Genomic DNA, 24,790 nt, shown 5'->3' on the forward strand with positions numbered 1-24,790 from the left:
AAGTGTTTTAGTAAATAGCTTTTTACCACATACATAAAAAAATCTCATTGATTTCCATTACACAAGTGACTGTAACCTGAGAGGAAACAGAATGGAAAAAATAATTTCATGCACTTTACTGGGCTTTAGATTAAGTTTTTAGTGACCAGGAGATCATAGAAAAAATATAATGTATCATGTTAAAAAGTCAGGCTCCTGCCACAACTGTCCATTGTGAAAATATATTCACACAGTGTTCACAAAATTTCCTTTTCCATAGGTCATTTCAAAGGACATGTATGTATGTACATTTTAAATTACATTAAATGGAAAATACAGACAAGACAGCAGAACTTCCTAATTTTATTTTTCTAAGGACAGACTGAGCTCCCTCCACAATCCATAACATTCAGTCAGAATAGCATTCTATGTAAGAGCAGATTAAAGGAACAGAAGAAGCAAATTATTCATGGCATTCCTAGAGGTGACAATAACATTAAAATTCCTGTCCTTTTATATATTCCCCTTCAATGCATTTACATCTAATTTTCAAGATAATTTGGTTTCTAGTAAAACACTTCCAGTATTGTCAAGTTTTCATTTTTGTTGTGTTGACTTATTGTGGGCAAGGCAGCAGTAAAACAAAGTGAACAACAAACCTCCAGACAGATATGAGCAAAATCAACCTCTTTTCCATGGAGTAATTTCTTTTTATCTAAGAAATTTTCCACCTTATTTGAGCTGTTATGCTTAGTGTTTTGTACAGCATGATTGAATGGGAAAATAACTTCAGACCAGAAATGTTCTTTCCTATGCCCTAATTAGCCACTTTGAAATGCACGGCTTTTTTAATGAAAGAAAAATATTATGATATTATAAAAAATATAATCTCCCCAGAACATTGTTTTATCTGTTATAGTTGTTGTCTATCTCTTCCTCTTAAATTTATTCAGCAATGCATTTTCTGAAAACTGTTTTGCTGTGTTGTGTGACATAATGGGGTTACAAACTCTGTTAACCAGTCATGCCTCTTCATTTTTCTTGATGAATTTTGTTCTGATTACCTGCCCTGACTTTATTAGAATCCAAATGAACAGAAACAGCCTTAATGTCATAATTAGGTAATACTGGCTAAATAAACACAGCACAGACAGCGAGAGACTAAACCCAAGGAAAAAAAAAACAAAAACAAAAAAAAAAAACCCTTCCTTTAATTCACACATTCAAGCCCTAGCCTTTCAATATTCTAGAAAAATCCCCATAGATTTTTGGTAAAATCTCCAAATAAATACATTTGAAATTTTATCTGAGAAATGCTATAATGCAACAGAATTACCTTTTGGCTAAACTATTACCAAACTTCTCCTAAAGTACAGCATCAAAATAGCATCTTCCAGGAGAAACCATGCGTCTGTGCTCTGGCATTTAGTGACAAAGAGCATAAGTCAAATGAATAGATGGATTAGATAAAACTATGTTAAGGATAAATTAAGTATTGATAAACTTGATAAAACACGATATTACTCTGTTGTGCCATAACACAGAATGACATATGGCAGAATCAAATGTCAATTTAAAATAATGTAGTGGGCTACAGACTTGAATCAGCATGGTGATATGACAAGAATCCTAACTAACAAAATAAAATAATTGTAAGAGTTGTCTCTAGTAGTGAAAACTTCAAGCTTTCATTTATAATTTAGCCAAATAGAAGACTACAGAACAAAAAAGCCCATGACACACCAAAACCAGACCCAAAAGCCAGTAAATGTGATTATTATATTTTCAGCTAATTCTTATCTCAAGAGAAATGATTCTATACTTAAATGTTTGAACTCTTGCTAGGAATGAGGGTTAGGACAAATTTCAAAGGCAGACTAGTAACCAACATTAAAACTGTTAATTTCACAGTTACAATCATTGACACTGATTCACTCAGGAAGACCAGTCCTGAAGGCATTTCATGTATGAATGTACATACAAACAGTAAGAGAAGCTTTCTGCTTTGAAAACTGTACAAGAATAAGAGCACATTACTGAGATTTTTAAAATCCTATATCCATAGTACTGCCTTGGTCCATTTACAAATCCTATTCCTAACTCACTTTTTGGGTTTTATGTTGGCAGTTACAACAGTCCTTTAGTCCTTTAAAGAAATTCATTCTACAAACAAACCATGATCCTTTCTTAAATATTTTTTACTTCAAAAGAGCTATTTAATCAAAATTAGCTTCATACTTTTTCAATTATGGGCACAATTTCTCTGCTTCTAGCAGAAAAATAAGACTCATAAAACATGGTAGAAGCAGACACGGTGTGTGGTTAACAGAGTAACACAACCATTTTATACATCATATGCTGCAGTTGTCATAAAAGTTTTCACTCTCATGAGAACAGAGTATACCTTCTACCAAAATGTACAATCTTCACAAATTGTCAGGATTTGACAAGGGACTCATCTAGGAAAGCATCAGAAAAAGAAAATAAAAATTATTTGTTCCATGTAAGCACTTGGAATATAGATTTCAATTGGAACACTCTGAGAAATGAAGGCATCTGCTCTACAGAGACAGCATCAGCTTCCATTTCACACAGAGCAAAGAGCAAGTAAGTGAAAATGTATTTTTCAAAGAAATAACAATAAAAAAGAAAATAATAATTAAGCTTGACTTCTACAGGGGAAAAAAAAGTGGTGGTTAGTATGTAATTCTATCTAAACTGGCTGCCCTGGAGACTGATATAATTTTCTTTTCTTTAGGAAGAATGAAAACAGAATGTCTAACAATCTTTCCAATGAACTAAAACATGTAAGAACCATTTAAAGGGATGACAGGACATTAATTAATTTAAAAGCTCCTGAAAAGCCTGTTAGGAAGAACACTGCATGAACAGAATTTTTATTGGAGCTATGACAGATATATAACAGATCTTTCACATTAGTTCCCTTATTTTACACAGTTCTCCCAACAGTCACTTACAACCACTTGTAAGCATTTCACTCCGTAACACCAGAGACTCCTCCAGTCTGGAATGGGACTCAAAAAACAACCAACAAACAAGGTCCTTACTACTCTGATAGTGGGCAAAAATTCCTTACTAACCTCACTCACTGACTAATGATTGCCTGACACAACTGATAGCTGAGTTCTAGCACAAGCCATACTTTCTCCATACATTTTATGCCAGCCATTTTTTTAAATTCAAAGAAAGGAAAAGACACTTGTTACTGTGTTTCTCCCACCTAAAACACCAGGTTAACAAACATGTCTATAAGGATATAATATTTATAATTTATGTTTACGACCAAATAAATACAATGAAAGCACTGTGAATTGACAGCAATCACATCTTCTCAATCACATCTTTTAAAATACTGAATTAGGAGAAACTATGAAGTAGCTAAGGGAAGGTGTTATTCTAAATCAGCCGACATAAAGACCTTGGATGATCACCACTGAGTTTCATAACTTAGGTAGGATTAATACTCCACACAGTCAGTTTTGGCTACTAAATATGAAAAGTTGCTGTATTGGCCATTTCTATGTATACTACTTCTAGCCATACATAGTGATGCCACAGCAGAAAATAAAAAGTTTCACATCATATTTAACTAACAAGTAATATGTAACCTATTTCCATAGCCTTGATGTCAATTTACATTATTGGCATTAAAGCTACATTAATAAGATTCAGGGAAAAATAAGTTAATTTCTTGTTTATCTTTTCTATGGAAGTTACTTGAAGCTTGAGTTACAGTTGCCATATGTTAATGTAAAAAATAAATTAATATTTTTACAATAATAAAATAGCAAATCCTCTTAAATGTATTGCCAAAACCTTTGGTAATATAACAAAAAAAATAGATCTAGACAAGAAGCAGCATGAGAGATTACAATTTCCAGCTGAACAACAGTCTGAGTTAGAAACAAGCAACTGTAGATGACCTACCAGCTATGTACTTCTCATTTTAAATGGCAGTACCAAAGAATGGATGAATTCAAAATAGACATTGGACAACTAGAATATAGAAAAACACGGAGATCTGCTACCAGCCATCTGGAATAAGTTTCCTCTTACTTGCCTGAGTAGCACATTTTAAGAATTCAAGCTGCAAACACATTGAAGTAACCCAAAAATCATTTAACAACTTGACATATAGACAGAGAAAGAGCCGAGGCAGGAGCAATGTATGTGGTTCCCAGGAGGATAATCCACCTGAGTTATAACATTTCCAAATGTGCTGCATAATGTATTAATAGGACACAGGTGCCTTTGCTGTTGCATAGAAACAGGTGCACTGAGGCGAATCAAGTTATTTTTAATAAAGTAATTTCCATTTTAGACAACATAAGGTGGAGATTCTAGAAACAGCTTCCAAATTCTGAAATGCCTGTTGCTGTCCACTAACACACAAGTCTCCATGCTTTGCAAAAACACATTATCATGTTGGATTAAACATCAGAACTGGAGATAGGATAAAACCTTGGTGCCAAAAATTAATCCAGGAAACACTACCATTCAAGCATATCTACCAAGATAAAGATCTATAAATGAAAAGAAATATGCCACTGGAAGTTTAACTGACAGACAAATTAACCAAATTAAGTTCATATCATAATCAGGAGGAGAAAAAAAAAAAAAGGTAATTAGATAGGCCATAATACTATCACTACAGCATAAAATCTAAATAATTTTGTAAAAACAACACACTTCCTTTATTGCAAACAGCTGTAATAATATTACAATACAGTCTCAGGCTCTGATTGTAAAACAATGCTAGAGCAGTATTAGCTGTACTTGGATAGAAACATCACAAAAAACATGGTGTATTTCTGAATGCAGTATCAGCAACATATTAGCCAGGTTGGAATCCTTTTTTCAGAGAAACAATCTAAGCCAGCATCTAAGCTTGGCATGTAAAACCTCTAATGAACACAATCCTTTCATCTCAAGCTCATCACTAGCCACAAAAAATTATTGACATGGCATCCTTTTGGAGAAAATCTGGCTATCATTGGTTCTAGAGGCTTCAGAACTAATCATCGTCTGAGGACATTACCTACATTTTAAGCAGATTTTTTTCTCTTTTTTCACTTAAACTCTTCTGAAACTGTGCAGTGTTAACAAACAGCTGTAGCATTCCAGCAGAGAAATAGTTCATTTAACTGCTAAGCACATGATAAATAGCTTCAATTATTCGCAGTCCAAAGGAGCAGTGTTTTATGCTGATTAAAGATTTGGTACCTTAAAGTCAGAAGTATACGCCCTAATAGCATTTTGGCTGCAGAATATACTTAACTTTTTGTACTAGATTTGATCTGTAAAATCCAATTCCTGGGATATGCCTCCCTATTTCTGCAGGATCCAACAGCAACCCCATTGCAGCTCCAGTACATCTCCAGTACATCTCCAGTCCAAGTGTATGCAAAGCTTTTTATGGGACTCTGAAGGTAAAAGATTCCATTAAAAAAATCATAATCACAGTCCATAAAACAGTATAGTCTAAAAATAAAGAAGAAATGGAGATGAAAATGAGGATACAGATGGGTAATTAAAATTTTGTTTTTATATCTGTTATTACAAACCAAGACCTGCATTAACCCTGACCATAGGGGAAAAAAATAACAACACTGAAAAGCATGAGTACCTTCCAGTATACAGTGAAATACCAGATGCAGTCTACATCATGCAGTTAAATATTGTTAATAAATATCGTATACTGTTAATGTAACAGTTTTCAGAACCAGTGTTAGGAAATAGAAGACTTAGGGGATGGCAAATGTCAGGGTCATTTCTCATTTTCTGATTTAAAAAAAATGTGAAAAGGTAGCTTCAAGAGAATAACAATAACCTAATCTTCAAGCAGGGAACCCTTGATAATTATGAGCCTTTCATTTTTCCATATATTAACAGCTTGTTATGATTTCTGGAAAGTTTATGCACAAGCTTCTTCAGATAATGCATCTTTCTTACAATGAAGGGACAATTTTATATTAAACAAACAGAGAATCATTTATGCTTCTATATCAGCTATTGACTTCCTGCATGATTTTGAATCTAATTTCATTGTACATTTCCCCATCTGTTTTGAGAATTCTATGATAATATAATAATGAAGATAATGTAAGATACTAGACATATGGATTCCAGCCTTCCTTAGCAACAGAAAACTCATGGCATTTTGTCTCCCTGGGAAAACAACAATGGATGTGCAGTCTTAACATCCTGAGAAGAAATATTTTATCAGGGACAGTGTATCTTGATTAACTGTATGTCTGTAGAATAAAAATAAATTTCAGGGCCATTAGGTGAGCGCTTGTAGCTTTTTTGTTCAAAGCTCATAATCCAAAATTTTTAGAGTATTATATATTAAAAAAAAGTAATTAAATATGTGTGTGCATAGAGTCTACACAGATAATGCTCATACACAGAAAAGACTTCTGTAAGAAGAACATTGTCAAATTACATCCATCACACATTTGTGTACCATACCTAGCAATGTATGTCCTGATGGGATTAAGCTCCTGAGACCACAGAGAATATTTGCTCATATTCTTGAAAAAAGTCAAAGTTTAAACACTTTAACGAAGATCAATCTAACTTCTTAATTGTCAGTTTTTATATTATTTGTCACTAGCCCTTTGCTTAATTCCATTCTGCACTCATCAGCAAGACCTCTAAAAGTGCTTCTCCAAAATTCCTTAAGATAATTTTTTCATTTCCTGTAAACACAGTAAATATGAAAAAAAAGGTATTAGTATATTTTCTTAGGAAGAAATGCAGAATAAAATTAACAGTATCATAAAATATAATTGAATGAATGTTGAAAAGTGCAGAATCAAAAGAAAATCTAAATATTCCCAGAGTTAACTACTTTTCCTTCTACTTCAGGAATGTACAATAGTCAGCTTTATTACTTCGCTTTCTCAAAAACTGAATAATAAAAGCAGGACAATAAATAGATCCAATTATTTGTAAAAAATATTGTTCTTCCAACAAAAAGAGCAAGACCAGTGTTTTGTATACTTTTCCATTTGCTTAAGCCAGTCTGAACTGAACACAATCTTTCAGCATGTTGAATGGATGTTGCATTAAAGCACTAAGACCACCTAAATCCTGAGAGATCCTGGTGTCAGAAAAAGCAGGTTTAAAGAAGGGCAAAGGCCATTCTCTCGGTCATTACCATTCTCAGATGCAAGCCTGTTGCTCAGTAGAAAAGCATTCATGGAAACTACACTCAGCAGTGTCAGCTCTTTGAGAGATGGCTCCCTCCCTTAAAGAAGGGAAGGCTTTTTGAGAGACTTTCCTCCTCATTGCTTCTGCCTAAGACAAGAACAGATGGAGGTACCTCTCCAAACACAAGGTAGGACTTGAACCTTGGTCTTTGGTAGTTTTATCCACAGATAGGAGACTCTGAGCATTTTTTTGGCACAGTGAGCAATATAAACTAGATTTATACTTTTCTTTAGTGCAGACCAAGGTATTTCAGGGTAAAAAAATTATATCTCTATACTCACTTGACAGTTAATGAAATGTAATATCATTAATAATGTTAGGCAGATATTAGTGCTTTATGAATTTTAAGTGTTCACCTTCCGATTGGTTTGTTTGGGTGTTTTTTTTAACTGAGCTCTTTTTTGTTTGTTTGTTTTATTTTGGGGTTTTTTTGATTTTTTTCTTTCTGAACATAGTCTAGTAATAGGTTTACTAGAAGGGATCTTTCACAAAAATTACTGGCAGACTGTAAACACCTGCAGCAGAATATTTTCAATTCATTCAATGTATTTATTCAGAGAAGAAGCTGAAGTCAGACTTATAAAATAATTTCTTTCATATTTAAAAATTCAAAAACCCATATTAAGTCGCTGTTTACTGAACTACATAAGAATTATTACTGTAATTTAAACACCAAATATTTGCAAATAACGAATAGATTGAAAAAGTTACCAATCTGATTTCAGACGGGTGAAAATGTGTTGAAAATAAAACATTACTTACCCACTCAGTGTAATCACATTTTATTCATCTATTATAGGTGTGTGGAGAAAATCACAATAGCAAAACATAAATAAGACCTGTATGAAGAGGTTTATTATTGCAGCTTGTGAAAAAAAAAAATCAGTGTTTATCTCTGCAGGTGAGTCTGGATCTTCCAATCATGAATTAATTTGGAGGAGAATCTGAGTTACACAGTGAAATATAACCTGACTAATTCTTATTTGCCATAAATTCAAAATTTAACACTTTTCTTCCAAAACTTTGGTGAAAATTTAAGATAAAACTTCATCTAGTTTTATACAGTATTAGAAGAAATAATATTTTTAACTAGATGAATGCATTAACTTTTTCTACCTTTTATTTTCCTATGGGGGTCTCATATCCTGTCACTACCTTTCAAAGAGAGCAAAAATACACACACAAATTTTTTTTTTGACTTTTGAGTCAAGATGTGAGTATGATTTTTAAAGACAATATCACAAATAGTCTCATTAATATTTGAGACTAGAAAGGGCAGAGACTAAACACATTTTACAAGTCATATGTACAAGGAATAACCTGTAATTCACAACCAGTTCTTTTAAGCCTAATTACAATATTCTATAACTTAAAAAGAAATTAGTTGAGTCTATTCATCCAAAGAAATATCACAGAGATATTAAATTGACTAATACTTCTTTTGTAAAATCCCAAATAAAGAGGAATATGGGAAAGGGAGTTTTTTGTTTTTTCTCCATAGAGGTTTTGTAGTCTATAAACAAACACTTTGTAAATAAACAGAAATAACTTATGTTCTTAAATGCTCTTGTGAGAAATGAATACACATGGTGAATGTAGAATGATGCAAGTTTTATCATCAGCACCCTAGATATCAGACATTTGGGAAGGATGTCTCCACTTTTCCAGTGACAGCAGGAAAGAAGATTATGAGACAAGATGAAACATGGTCTTCCAAATAATGTCTTAAACACCTTCCTTTAACACCTACAATACTGAAAAAATAGTTTACATGCATACAAGACAAGGTTGCAATAGGATTACAACATGAGACTCACATGGTTTATCAGATACTGTGGAAGTTCTGTAATACTTTTCAAACCCAAATTATTTCATAATGAACATGGAAAATAAAAACTTACACAAAAGATAAAACTCCATCTGAACAGTAGTTTAAAGACTTAATAAAATCTAATTTTTCCTCCCATCTGGGTAGGAGCCATCATTAGTACCTAGAAGAAGACTGTTTTATTAGTTAATCCAGATATGGTCCTAATGCTGGCAACCCTGCAATGTAAAGTCTTACAAATTTCAGACTCTTGCCCCTTGGCAGATGAAGGGATCAATATTAGTTGTTTCCTTTTTATTCCTGGAAAGGTATGCACATGGAATTAGAGACACACTTCATATAATAGATTTTGGATAGATTATAATTTTGTCGCTTCTTTGCAAAAGGTCTTTTATCCCACCAGGCATCTTAGATTACAACTTGATGTGTACAACTTTTATACAGCTACTTTCAAAACAGAAACATGTGCTCTTACATAGAAAGATGGACATTGCCACAGAGTTTTCTGAGGCTGTGAAGACGCTGAGACCAACCACGTACTTCAATCAAGAGTAAAAAATCAACAAAACCAAACCACAGTCACCACCTCCTAATCCACAATCCACACAATTAGATAATTAGAGTGATTGCTGAAAATGTTGAAAGCCAAGATAAACTCAGGGATTTCAGTGCAGGCAAACCCCAAGCCTACCATATTGTTTTTCTTGTTTGTCAGCATTTGAAAACAGCTCATCTATTTTCATTTCAACTTTCCCCCTGAGGTATTTAAATTCCTTTGACTGATTGAGGTGTGCAGCATTTATTTCTTGATTTCTTAACAGCTAAACGAATTCTTCAGGAATGAAACATTTTAGTGTGCTAGATTGAAGGAAGCCACTACAATAATTTAGGGTAAATTGGTCTTTCATTTTTAGTAGACTTCTCTTTCTACCGAAATAAATACCAGTACTAGAGATTGACTGCAAAAAGTATTTCTGCACTTGTTAGCAACTAAAATCACATAAATTATTTTTTATTTAAAGAATAAAACTAAAAATCATTAGTAAGCACCACTTTTATAACTTTAACACATGAAAAAAATTCCAATGTGTGAACCCAATTATTACAGAGAATCCAGTAATAAAACAGTCCAATTCATATGCATAAAAATAAAAAAGTATGGTTTTCTTACAACCAAACATCGTTTTAAAAGACTGTCTGTTGAATTAAAGTTTAAAGTAGATATGCTGATGTTTATTCAGCTCTTGGAATTGAAAAAAAAAAATTTAAAAAATAATTTTCAAGCAAGGGTTCCAAAGGATTTATTGCAAGCAGTGTTCTTCAGAAAGAAAAAAAATGCATATTTTAAAACATGACAAAAGTTTCTAATCATTATTCAGCTAGGGGAGCCAAAGTTTAAACAATCACAAAATACTTAAAGGTGGAAGAGGACTCTGGAGATCATCTCATCTAAGCTCTCCTCTTAAAGTAGGGTCACCCAGAGCACGTTCCCCAGGATTATACTCAACAATCTCTCTGAGCAATGTGTTTCACTGTGTCACCATCCTGATTTTTTTTTTTCTTTCCAATGTACAAATGGTATTTTGCAGAGATAAAAACACGCTGTAGGGCAGAAAGTGGAAGAAAATTGATCTTGATGGGTTTCAAGAGCTTCAGAAAACGTGAAGTTGAAATGTTCATTTCAAATAGTAATCAAATTCAAGATGAAAAATTCATATTTTGGGTGGATATTTAGAGGAATGGTGTTTGTATCGTTTTACAGTAGGTATGAAAAAGGCTTTCAACATGAAACTTGACATAAAACTTTTGCACAAAAAATCTAGACTATTAAATTGAGATTTGCACCTTGACTCAGCTACATCCAGTTCCAAAGGATCCAAATAAATCAGTTCATCACAATTGTGTTCCACTATTTGGTGGTGGTACTTACTTACAATTTTTAGTGTTAAATTGTTCTGGCATTTGGGGCTGATTGTGCCTGCCTCATAAAAGAGAATGGCAGAAGTGTTATCTGTATTCAAGTATCCAGTTCTAAAGGTCTGTTCCAAATCAAAAAATTACTTGTAATCCTTATCATCATTTGATACCAAGGTATCAAATAACCTGCACTCTTTTCCTAGAAGACAGGATAACTTCTTTCTTTCTATACCTGGAGATCTGAAAATATTTCTCTGCACTGTCCACATGGAGTCTGTGACTGACTAGCCCTATTCAGCCATTGCAGTTTATATCCTTTAGAGGTGATTATACAGCTCTCCCTTTGATCCTTTTTCCAAAACTCAATTCATTCTGCTAAACTCTATATTACATACCAGGCTCAATTAATCTGTACTTGTAAATCCTCTGACCTCTAATAATTCTCACAGCTCTTATCCACACCTTAAAAATGTTTATTCTTTTATCCTACCCCCTCTGAAATTTTAAGGTCAGATAATGATAAAGTTCAGCATAAGGGGAAGTATGCCATCAATGTGAAGAACACCAAAAAGAATGCATAAATGTAAGTGGAGATTGCCTCTCACCGCTGCTCCCATCTGCTTTGAGAATGACACCTAATCATAAAGACAGAAAATCCAAGAGAATAACAAGAAAGTAGAATAAAAATAAAACAAAGCAAAATAAACAAAAAACAAAACAAACAAAAATACCCAAACCCAAAACCAAAAAAAAAAACCCAAAACAAATTAACTTTGTATGAATTCTTTAATTTTCAGTAGAAAATATGGATTGGCATTTAATTTTTATTGTTGCTATGAAAAAAAATACCTGATACATATCAATAAAATGTAAATGAGATCCCTTTCTTCTGTAATCTAGTTTATAATTGCATTCCATTTGCAATCTAGCTTGCACTTGTATCTCCTACTGATTAGAATGTAGATTACTGAAGAGTATCATGAGGGGGGACTAATTTAATCTCAATCCGTGACCTTCCAAGATGCTTTAAAAACCTTAGCAAATTTACATCTATTAGATCACGAACTTCTCAGAAGAGCTGATTTAAATACATATCTAGTAGAATTATTGTTAGTAACACACTAGGAGCAAAAAATGATTAACATATGCCTTGCCATTATCTACTTTTTAAAAATAGATAAGCTGAGTCACAAAGTGCCAAGTGTATTTTTACATTACCAAAGTAATTTGTAAGAACAGATTTGTTCCTATGTACCATGTGGGTACTTTACACTCAGATTCTGCAGAAACAAGATTTACCACAGAGATGAAGATGCATGAAGATATGATAGGCTTGACAAAAACTGTCCCCAGTGTCAGCTGGCTGGGTGGAGACTGTAGCTTCTTATAAAGTAAACATTGTAAAGCTAAAATAGCTGATTTTTCAGAATACGTGAGATATTAGGAGGCAATCAAACTTGCCTAATGGCATCTTTCTGTAACCAAAGTCCAGCACAGAGGTCATACAGTGTAGTTATTAAAGACAAACATGGTTAATTTAGACTAGTACAGACAGCAAGTAAGTATCTCAAGGATATTTTGTAGGATATAATTTTCTGAAATAGCTCCTCCCTTCAAAATAGGCTGAAAGTAACTTTAAAAGTTTTATTAGCCCTTCTAAGAAAGGTTAATCATTACAAAAGACTACAGGAGTTCACAAAATATCTGCTCCAGAAACTGAGAGCCTCATCCACAAGCAGGAATAAATGAAGATTAGTTCACATTCACCTGACATTCCTTGGGCACTTTCTGAATAAAATAAACTCAGTTTGAAGGATTGAGATTGAAAAAACTGTGCAACTGCCAGTCATAACAGCAGCTGAAAATCTTTTTCCTTGCCCATAAAAACACTCAGTATGTAAAAGTTGGGTTACAAGGAGCAGTCAGACATGGGAGCAGAAAAATTTTTAAAAACAGAAAAAATGTTAAGGACACAAAGAAATTCTTCAGAAATCAAGGATGACAATAGCATGAACTCAATTGTCTACCACTCTGACTTTTACAGAACTTAACATAAAAAAGTATGCTTTGATTTGATGGCAATTATTTTCCTGTAATAGATGTGATGAACAAGGCATTTTTGAGGAGACTTTCAGAAAATGAAAATTGCAACTTCTTGTTGTATTTAAACAAAAAAAAAAATTAAAGGATAAGGATGTTTTATTATGCATTTTGATACAATATTTTAATCATACATCAGTTATTTTATTTTTGTATGATTTTTTAACCTTCTTTCTGAAATCTTAAATTAATTTTTAACATAAAGAGTTTTGCAAAATAAATTTATACATTTCCATAATAGCTTAAGAAAGTAGCTACAAAATATGTCAGGGTTAATTTCAAAGAGAAAAGACCCACAGATTTTATAATAAAAAATCCTATTAAAAGAACTTTTAATCTTCCTGTTGCTCTAAATTCAGGAAAATTTCCTTTAAATGCAGGAAAAAAACTCCTCAATTTTCTGTATTTTCTTCCTCAAACATGTTTTTTCTCACAAAGAACACAAAATTAGAAATTGTCTGTATTCTGATTAGTTATTTTTGTTTGTTTCTTCAATCTTATACATATCTATCCATAGCAATGAAAGGGCTGAAACCCAGCACAGGCAGCAAATCCATTTTCATAGTGTACAGAGATAATAATAAATTATCTTAAGGTCCAGGTTTATTAGAAATGACTGAAATACATTACAGGGCAGCAATAAATTCAATGGTTGGTTTGCCAACCAGTGGTGTGGAATTAAAAATGCATTAAAATTTGTAGAAAGGAAAGTAAATAGCAGAGAGTTTAGATTGGTTTTGACATAGTTAAATGAAGCATTATTTCTCTTTGTGTGGTTAATAAAATAAAATGCTACAGAATATGAGAAACATTCTCTTTTCAAAGCTGAAAGGTGAAAAAAATCCATTATTAATTAAATTTAGTGCTTATTCCCTCCACTGCATGCCAATGATGCATTTCAGATGAGAAGTGAAATGAAAGGTTCTTCTCTTTGCTTCTCCTGAAGCTACTTCTTTAGATTTAACAAACATGTTCTGTTCAAACTTTGTAGGTACAAGTGTAAAACAAACATATATTTGCACAGGAAGACCTATTGTAAAAAAACCATTAGTAATTGTAATAATAATAGAATACTACAACACAATTATATAGTTAACCCGACTCTCACAACTTTCCCAAGATTTGCCAGACCATTGCCCAATTTTTTCCAGAAGAGCAGGAAACAGAATGAAGATATAGGAAGTACCTGCTTAAGACATACTCCATGTATAAGGAAAACTTTATGGGGGAATGGGAGTTAATTTTCTAAGGGCTCAGTTGTCCCAGGGCAGAGTCTGGCAGCAAGGCTGAAGAGCTGTGCAGCTGAGCAAAGGATTTTTAGAGCTCACAGAGCCACACTTCTTTCAGTTTCTATAGGAACAGGTAAATATGCCACTGAAAGGGTGTTTTGTCCCATGCTAATGATTTAGGTAGGTATCCAACTCTCTTTCTATACTGTCCAGCCTACATCCTGGAGATGGAATAAGCCAATACATGTGCCAAAATTATGCAATAGGCACTAATAAGAAAAAGTTTTTTAAATGTACCCTTTTTTTCAGCTAAGGCTCTAGGCATGGCAGAAGCAGGTAAATGCCTTTAATTTTCTTGACCACTTCAGCTATTTCTGACTACAGCCATTCTTCACTAGCTTTCAAACTACAAAGACATTTCTACCAGATAGGGCAAAAGGAGGGGAGAAAAATCTCTACTGTTATAATTGGGAATCTTTTATGCTTATTTTGCATTGACCAAACAGACTGCTTGGAAGTAAAGAACTCAAAGCAAGAAAGAGGTCATTCATTGTAACCAATGGAGAGAGAATAATAAAATTTGAGGTGAAATATAATTAACCAAATTGTATTTGATTATGACATGAAGGTTATCAAATTGACATTCATAGTGTCAGAGTCTTATGTAAACACTAAATAAAACATCCTGAAAATATTCTTAGAAATATTCTGAGAAATAGCCTCACAACTTTCCTGCCCACCTCCCCGTTGACACGTTATTTTCACCTATTTTGCAGGTTCTGCCTGCTCAGCTTCATGTTCCAATTAAGCCATTCCTATTGTAGAAAAATTATTGTTGTTGACTGGGTAAAAGTCACATCAAGAAAGATCAGCTTCTGCTATTCTATAGACTGGCCTCTATCCTACCTTACATAAATCTGTCTCCTTTTTTTTGTTTGTTTTTTTTGTTTGTTTTTGTTTCCACAGCATATAACTAAAATTCTTAGCAACATCTCTGTTTTCAAGCAAGAAATCTCTTGGATCCCCAGTAATAACATCTATTGTGATTATACCAAATGGCAAATCATTAACTTCTTTACCAGTTCCAGTGCTTTCTTTTGGCAAATAAGTAATTTGGGAAAATCCCTCATGAAACAAGCTCCTAACTCTATTCTCACTGAAATAAAGAAAATAACATTTACAGGTACAATCAATATATGAATATATGACTGAAAGATAAGTGGTTTTACCTAAATAAAATTAAAGCCTTTTCTCAATTAAAAATGCATATATCTATGAAGAAACATCAGATACATCATAATGAGAACTGCCTCTATGTAACATTACCATAAATCTGGATTTAATCAATAAAAATATAAAGAAATTATGAAACTATCACAGTAGCACCAAAATTTTAAAGATCTGTTTAGGATTGGAAAACAAAAGTTTGGTTTTATAAATTTTACTGCACACACTGCACTACAGATACTCTAAGACAGCTGGAAATATTTACATATGCAATGTGTAGTCAGCCTATGCAAGTTGGAGTATTAATCCCTCATGCTTCAGGAATACAAACTGCTAATCTCTGTCTGTCATCAAGAAGACTCCAGAGCAGCAGTGGGTATTAGAAGTACACAACTCACAGTGAGAGATGCTGGATTGCCTGAATCTTATCTTCATCTGAAAAAAATAAAAAAACAAAACCCCAAAAACCCAAATGCCAAAATCCCACCTAAAAACCAAAGCACAAATCCTAAGAAAATTCCAAAACACTTCAGATTTTTAAAATGTGGTGTTGGCCATTGGATTGATCAGAAATATAAAGATGGCTTATAGCAGGTTATATTATCAATTTCCATCCAGGCAAATGTCATGATTTTCTTTCATTTTTTTCTTAATTTTTGTTACAGTATTTCATAGAGCTAAAGGAATTACTGATAGACATCCCTAACACACCATCTATAATCATTTAAGACAAAGCAGAATGTATCCATCCTCATTTTTCTAAAAGACAGGGTGAAATGTGAGATGTGCCTATTTCCTGTAACAATATCATAGTATGTCTAAGCAAGATCAGATTCTCACTTGCCTTTGCATTCCCTCAATGTCTCAAGGTTTCCAAGAAAAATGTACATTTACCCTTTGATATTAAACACAAGGTCAGACAGAATAAGTGGTTGCAAATGTCCATTACTTTCCTGTCATCTGCTCAATTTGGGTTTCCAGCTGCCAGTGTCTAACATTGCCGCACCATTAAAAATTAAGGGACATTCAGATGCATTGATCTGTATCAAAAGCACTTTAACAAGAAAGAAAAAAATAAAAAAAGGCAGAAATCATAATTTTCCTAAAGTGTCAAACTATTTGATGAAAATATCAGAAGGAAGAAAGGAACAGAGGACTCCCTCAGAGTTGCCCAGATGTCAATTGGTGCAAATAAGTTAATTGTTGCTGCACTCACCATTACTCCTCACCTTTGACCAGGCACCTTAATTTGGTCAGAAAAGTAAGGCATTCTAGAATACACAAAGGGTATGTATATGCAGATTTTCCAGGCAAATACATTTTCATTTTTATTTGGGGCTTCTAAAATAAAACAGACAAGGTGTGTATTGAGAAATAAAAATATGTTAAATATACTGGAACCAAGGGCCATAGCACAGAATTAAACATTGCAATGTTAAAATATTCTGCATATAATGGCATTTGATTAACTTTTTATTCTCTTCTATTTTGAAAGTTTTCCAAACAATTGAAACAAAATTACCTTGTTTTCCTTTTATCACATCCGGAAAAATCTATTATTTTCCAAGCACTAATATAATTACTCTTAAATAGAAATGTTACCTCTATATATTTCTGCTATATCACTTTTGATGGGCTTTTTTTGTTTTGGTTCCTATTTTTTTTGTCTTTTAGAGTCTCTTATTAAAATTTTACAGAAGAAAAAAATTATCTCCTATATTAAGAAAATGTCTAATATAAGACTGTCTTTAAGAAATAAATTGTGTTTGAAGGTAGTAACAACCATAAAAATATAAACTATAAGTTCTAGCACCTGAAAAATAACTATAAAAGAGAGAATAATGAATAGGATCATATAGTAATTATTATTGTAACTGCTAAGCCAATATAAATTATATGTTCAATATATTTTTTGCAAACTGAATGTAGCTATAAGTTTCTTGTTTCCTTAAAACTGTTTCCTTAAGCTCATACTTTAGTTGAAGTTCTTGGCAGGGGATGAGTAAAAATTTCAGATTTTCAGTACAAATGGATCATATTATCAAATTTGTTTAGTCAGATAAAACCAGACAGGAAGCCAGAGAGGTTTATGGAAGATCTGAAACAACTAACACCTTTCATCTAAGACCTTGATGAAATAAATAAGATTGATTCTTGACTAATATTCTTTTTGTCCATGCCAAAACACATCTGGCATGTTGTTTTTAAAAACTTGAAACCTGTGGAAATTGAAATATTATTTCATTTGCCACCTCCAAAGAAGCAGCAGCAATACAAGAGGAGAGTCTGCTTGTATTATGCAGTAAGGTGTGTGCACCCTTAATTTCAAGTTCAGAGCAGAGGAATACTATCTGTACTAAATTATACAAACTTAGAGAACAGTCGTTTTGTTCGCCTTTGAGTTTCTTGTCTATTGGGTCAGATATTCACCCTGGTGACAAACAGTAAATATTTATTTTCTTCTAAAATACAGATACAGTAGAAATCTGCTTTTATTCAGTCATTGAAAGTTTATGTTGGGATTTTTTCAAAGTTAGATGAGGGCATCTAGGATAAAATCACTTTTAGATAGCAGTCTAGAGACTTTTAAATCATGCTGACAGTATGTGTATGTAAATAGATATAAACTATTATTTTATAGAAATACTTCAAGCAATATTGAACTCACTATGATAATTGCTACCTCTTGCATTAGAAGATTTTCTTTTAACATGCCTGTTTTTTAAACTGAATATAGTGCTTTCAAAAATACTAGTTACAGAAATATAAATAATTATGAGTACAAAAAAAATCTTGTGAGTAGGACATAGTGTTTATATATTTCATCTAGGCAACTAGTCTAATGCTGAACAACTCACTTCTTCTTGCCAGATAATTAAAGGTTTGGAAACCATTCAGATGCAGCTGTTAGACATTATTAGTGGTAGTCCAGTAGAATGTATAGTCAAATACTACTGATCAAACTAAGAGTTGTAAAATGTTAAATGAACCTTCAGAGTTAACCTCAAATTAAGTTTCTGTTAGTCCCAGGTTTAGATGCATGCCATGTAAGGAATGAAAGATTTCCTAGATACCTGAACTCCTCTTTCTGCTTTTGTGGTGCGGTGGGTTTGTTTTTGTGACACAGTCTGGTGATATCCCTTCTGCTATGGGAGGTAGCCCTTACAGAAGGAACACAAAAATAAGACTAATGCTTGTTGACACAGTTCCAGAAAAAAAAAAAAAAAAAGTCTAAAAGTCTAACAAGACGAAATTACCTGTCTCGAACTAGAGACTGGAACTGAACTGAAGCCATCCAAGCCTCACAATGCTGCTGGCCCTCTCCTATGGTTCCTGACCTCAGGCAACACCCTTAGCTACCGGATGGACATTTCCATGGATCACCTTGGATCAATAGGGCTTCATGAATGCAAATTGCCATGAATATACAGCCCAGAAAGCACTCTGCTGTGTAATGAGTACACCTGGTGTTGCTGCTATTTGTCTTCAGTTCTATATTCACTGAGGCAAAGCTAGCTTATTGTTCTTGCCTCTCACAGCATGCTCAACATGCCATTTCACTTCTCTTGTTTTCCAAGGTGCAATGGAAACAACCAGTAACTTTATTACTGTATTGTAATGCATTATATTGCATTATCTTCCCTTCTGTTAAAGTCAAATTGATATCTAGAACAGCTGACATCACACTGGCTGTCTCAGTAGCAGTATCTCCCCATGATTTCCCCAAAGTAAATTCAAAGAACCTACTGCATGATGCAAACATCTCCCTTTTAATCACCATACTGACTATAAAACTTTCTCATTTTCTAATGAACTTTTACTGTCTTGTGGGTAGTTGAAGAAGTAGTGCTACCTTTCCCTTGCAAGCAAAAAAATACCCTATACTCTGAGTTGAACATTATTTTAAAGGAGGCAGGTAAATATGTTTCTAAGGTAATCTTTAAAGGCCAGTTCAAAATAGCAATTTGATGGTATAACAACTAAGTTTGATGTATATACTCACTCACAAAATATATTCTGCTCTTACTATCTACAGAGAAATATGTGGATATTCAGGAAGTCTGAAACTAAAGCCAGAATTAGCTTAGTACAGACACAGACAGGAAATACTTTAAAAACCTGAAAATTTTGGTCTCTTTAGGGAGAAATTAATCCCTATTTGAGAGCAGGTATAGAAATACTACCCTCTTAAATCCTGATTTCTTAGTTGGTGCACTGATCTTGTACTAATGCTGTGTTTAAGAATGACTGTACACTTGTGTACCTCATTTTATCAACAAAACAGGTATATAGTAATTGCTCTCAAGACTACTATGAGATGTAATTTTCTAAGTGTTAATGACCTTGATAGTCACATATAGTAATATCTGTCTAAATGCCAAGTATAATCCTTTAAAATGAAGATTTAACTATTGGTGTCCCTCAAGTCTGGAGTATGGATGCACTGTCCCACTGGGAAACAGGTTGTGAACTGGAATCACAAAAAACCCTCTTCCCTTTCCTCTTGGATTAGGAGCCTCGCTCCATATGAACAGCAGAACCTACATTTCCAAAGCTCTGTACTAAAATATACAGATGTGTGGTGAGGTAGCAAGGGGTGTTGTTCTCTCACTACACAAACACTGATGGTGTAAATGGCAAAGCAGAGGAGCAAAGTAACTAAATGCAGGGGGGTGGCTGGGTAAAGAATAAACAGAGTTTAGCCACAAACCGTTGATGATTTCTTCATTGTTTCAGTATTTTCAATGAATACCCATCCTTCTATTACTGTGAAGTAATTGCCTATTTCAGTTTTGCAAAAGAAAACCCTACATACTGACAGTAACAACTTTGAACTCATTATGATTTGAAGCTAGCAGGAGAGTCCATTCTCCTCATGATAGGCTGGCACTGGAGTATTAGTTCATGTTATCACTGCTCAAGCAAGGGTCACTGAATTTTAGCATCACTGTGGCCTTTATGACCTTTTTAAAATTTACAGTGAGATGAGCCTGGGAGCCCACTGCAGCATTATGAGAGTCTGGTTCTTTTCCCATTTTTATAAAAAGTAAAGGCAGATACTTGAAGCAGGAAGCTCTGTTTGTTGTCATGATGAGAAAGTTGATTAATTTAGTTGCACGTTCACCACAATGATTTTCTACCAGACTTTTCTTTCCCCGGCATGGTCATGAGTACTAAAATGTAGAGGTCTGTAGTACTTTGAAACAAATTCAGAGTTTAGAAGGGGCTGATCCAACACAGTCTCCACAACCAGAAAGAGAGAGTGCAAACAGATCACACAGGCAATTAAAAGAGTTAAAGTAATGGAATCTGGCTTCTAGCTATGCCTTATGGATAGCAGCTTGAAACTGCAGCATCCACAAAAATAATCCATATTCTATTAGGAGGGCTAAGCATTGCTGGGCAGCCTAGTTTTGTCCCTGTCAGAGACTAAAGCATTGGTCTTTCAGATGATCATTAATTTAATAGAAATGATCATTAAGAGTTTCTAATCAGCATAAACTCCAGGCAGTAAGTTGAATTTTAGTTATAGTCAATATATAAATTTCCAGCTATTCAGATAACATTTTATAATTTAAGTAAATGGCTTTTGTCATGGTTGACTGCATACTTGACCCTGATGCTCCTCCTGTCCCACATTTTTCCTGATTGTTGTACACTGACCTCTCATGATTTTTACAGTTCGGTAAGGTGGTGAAGAAAAGATGAAAACTCATTAACACTGTCAAAGACAGAACTTGTCAGGGTCATGTGGCATATATCATCCTTGCTTCTCTGGGACCCCCACAATTTAAGTCTGCCCTCACAGTCAGCTAGAAAAGTGAATATTTCAAAATGACTCAGTGCTATCATTCAACAATTATTCATGATAGAATACAAGCACAATGAATCAGAGCAGATATAAGATACTATCAAACTGTTTTATATTACCATAGATCACCCTCACACTGTCTTTTTAATGTTTTCATTTCAACTTGCTTCAAATGACTTCATAAAGTACAGAGCAAGACATCAAAGATTATTGTGTTGATCAATGCAATAAAGGCAAAATTTTAGTAATCACAGTATTAAAGCAAGGCAATTACAGGTCAGAAATAAAGAAGAAACTCTCTAATTTGAAAAAAAATATAGGGAAAAGTACTTAAGACATTAGAATACAGTTTTTATCCACATTTGAATTTGAGCAGCATTTACCATAATTTAAAACAACAAAAACACCGCAAAAATTTGTGCAGATATATTAATGAACACAAGCAACTCCTACTCCTTACAAAGGTTTGGTTTTAATTTTCTTTTGGAATCAATAGAATATTTTCTATTAGCTTTAAAAGCAATTTCAGAAAAAAATCAGATAGGTATTTTCTCAGTAATATGGTATATCAAGTATCAAAAGAGTTTAACCCTAAAGAAGATTATGATTTTTTTCACAGCATCTCCTACAGTAACACGATGAATTCAACCAGAAATAGATTAACTGTCTCAACTGCCCAAAACAAATCCCAACCAGAAAACAAAACATAAAAATACCTGGAAATACATAGCCACGTGTTGTAAGGAAACATCCAGACCCATCAATCACCACTGAACTCTATTTACACACGGCTTTAATGGGCAAATTCAGTGTAGCTGTGCAGCAAACTAGCAGCATATGCTGCCCAACTGCTACCACCTTCATGCTGTTGCAGGAAGCAGCATGTGCACACACATGCAAGCTGTGCCTCATCTAAAGATCAATGTGGGCATCAAGTGATCCTCTGATTAAAAGCCACAGGATATCCCAAAGAACAAGCCCATCAGTTTTACGGAAACTGGATACTAATATTTTTGGCTACTTTTTGCTACCCTCTATGAGAAAAAGAGGAATCCCAACTCTTAATTTATTCTTTAACCCTCAACAAATAAAGGAGTGTAGAAGATGCATTTTCATTAAAAGAAAGACCTACTCCTTTAATAGATTCAGTCTTATGTGACAAGAAAACATAGTACTACGGAACCTGGTTTAGATCATTATTAACTAACCTCAAATTTTCCGAACACTGCTATTTCTATAGAAATCTATTTTCCTGGACAAATAATCTATTTTCTGTTTCTTTGGCACTGTAAAAATACCTGATTCAAGGACAAAAGATAATCAATAAAAAGTTCAGCAACAACAATATCATACATGTCACCATATTAAGATGAAAAGATATGGGAAGTCTGAATTTTCAGATTTTGAAGTTCATCTTTTTATTGAATATTGGTGAACAGAAATCTCCTGGCTAATCACCCATGCTAAAGGAACAAAATGCAGGAGACTGACATTGTAGCAGAACACCTCGTTCATGGTATCTCTGCATCCTACATCCATTACAGTGGATTGATCCAAACTTTAATTTACAGAAAGTCTTTAGGTATAGAACAAGAATATTCTACTTCATGTCAAACAGGTAGTTGATTTTTTTCACTCACATGATAGCTGTCTCAACTGCATTTTCCTATGTCCTTCAGCAAAAAATGCCTTCACAGGCCAAAAATATTTCCTTAAAATTTCAGTATTGGAAAAATGAGATGGTAACATATTGTGTCCCTCAAGCAGTGGGATAGATAAAGTAAAACTGAAGCACTGACTATAAAAACAATATCCCACAAGCCAAATTCCCATCCTAGAAAAAAATCAATTTAATTTAATTCAATTCTAAATAAAACCCATTTTCAGGTGGAGGAATGGAAGAGTGGAGTACCTTTGTGACTCTTTAAAGACATAAAATCTGGATCCTCTGTGTTCAGGATAACTACACTTCAGAAGGGTCTTGCTTCTTATATGGTGTTCACAGTCTGATGATGATTCTGAAGATTTACCAAGTAGCTGGGGAGCTTTGGGAACAGTTTATAGGCAGGAAATATCAATGGTCCACCTATTTTATTACAAGACCTTGTTAGGCTGAGAACTTATTGGGATCTCAACAAGGTAATGTTCATCATTAGCATCCTCTAGCAGGTGTGTTGGGTTTTTTCCCTGTAGGTGAAATTGCTCCTCTTTTCACAATACCAGTGCTTTCTTCAAAATCAGTAATTGAAATAAGAAGTGCACATCTGTACTTGCAGGGTATTTTTGGTCTCTGCTGGCCAATTCATTTTATCTGCAAATTTAAAGCAATGCAGTGAGGAAGATTAATAAAGGCAGCACTGATATTGATGAATGGCTAAAAGCACTAAATAACAACAAGAGATATTCCCTCTCTTTAGCTGATACCATTTCCCACTCCCTGATCCCCTTGTCCCACACTGTCTCTCATAATGTGTGACTATTTTTATGAATTTCTGAAGAAGTAGGTACTTATTTAGCCTTTATATATTTTTCCAGTAGTATTTAAGCCCATTTTATGTCTTCTTTCACAGGGCGGGTAGAACTTAAGTAGGAAGATGAGCAATTAGGATCATGAGTTGTATCCTGTAGCAGATGTCACGAATCACTGGGGTGGTATGTTTCCCCACCTCCTCAGGCTGCTCTAAAATCTCAGGAATTCTCTTCAGTCCTCAGCTCTGAGTAATGAGACAGGCAATACCTCTTCCCTTGACCTTATAAGAAACTCATGGGATAACTTGGTATATCTAATAAGTAATAGAGTGAATATTGCCATCAAACTTTGTCCCGTTTTTGCAAATTTTTATTAAACTGACTTTTGCTGATACCTTTGCCTGTGCTTCGTTAAGTGACCTAAACCAATCATTCACGACATTTATGTAAGATTTTATTATGAAGTAATGATTATAAATATATTATACTGTATTATTTAAGGAACTTCCTAACATGAAAGATTAAATGCATTTTGGTAAAAAGCACTTTTACTTTAAAAGAAGCCATTATCTATATCTATCTGGGAGACTGTCATTTTATATTATCACCAGAATTCCTGTGAACGAGTAGTTTAAATAAAAATGCATGATCACCTGCCATCCTCCATTTAGCTGGGAAACTACACCATGTTTTTTTACGTCGTATTCTGCATCACAAATTTTTCCTTTAGAAGCAGAGAAAAAGACAAGTTCTTATAGTTCCAGACATTCCAAGATCTTCCTAATCCATATAAACCATAAGGATGTAGTCTAGAGTTATTTCAAGCAGATGCGGATGATAGCTTCATATTTCAATGTCTACAAAGAGTCACTAACTGAATCTGGTTTATTATTAGTCATAGGGTAAATGATGAAAATGAATGTGAGAAATTAATAGCAATCACAGACAGACATCATCCTAAACTGTCATAGCTATGACATAGCAATAGGATTC

General features: G+C 33.8%; 1 protein-coding gene across 10 annotated transcripts in view; it reads right to left on the reverse strand.

The window, feature by feature from the left end:
• The window catches only part of LRRC4C (leucine rich repeat containing 4C), a 481,162-nt gene that overhangs the window by 123,360 nt on the left and 333,012 nt on the right, over window positions 1-24,790 (reverse strand). The window contains exons 4-5 of one of the 10 annotated variants that reach the window (XR_012056309.1): window positions 6,472-6,701; window positions 125-5,423 (exon numbers count right to left, since the gene is read on the reverse strand). The exons of 7 other annotated variants lie outside the window; for them this stretch is intronic. The gene's annotated coding sequence lies outside the window, so the exon portion shown is untranslated. Of the gene's footprint in view, window positions 1-124; window positions 6,702-15,240; window positions 23,640-24,790 lie in introns of those variants that run through there. 2 more of the 10 variants (XR_012056307.1, XR_012056310.1) reach the window with 2 other exon arrangements.

The sequence above is a fragment of the Taeniopygia guttata genome, chromosome 5 (genome assembly GCF_048771995.1).
Source record: "Taeniopygia guttata chromosome 5, bTaeGut7.mat, whole genome shotgun sequence".
Lineage (NCBI taxonomy): Eukaryota > Metazoa > Chordata > Aves > Passeriformes > Estrildidae > Taeniopygia > Taeniopygia guttata.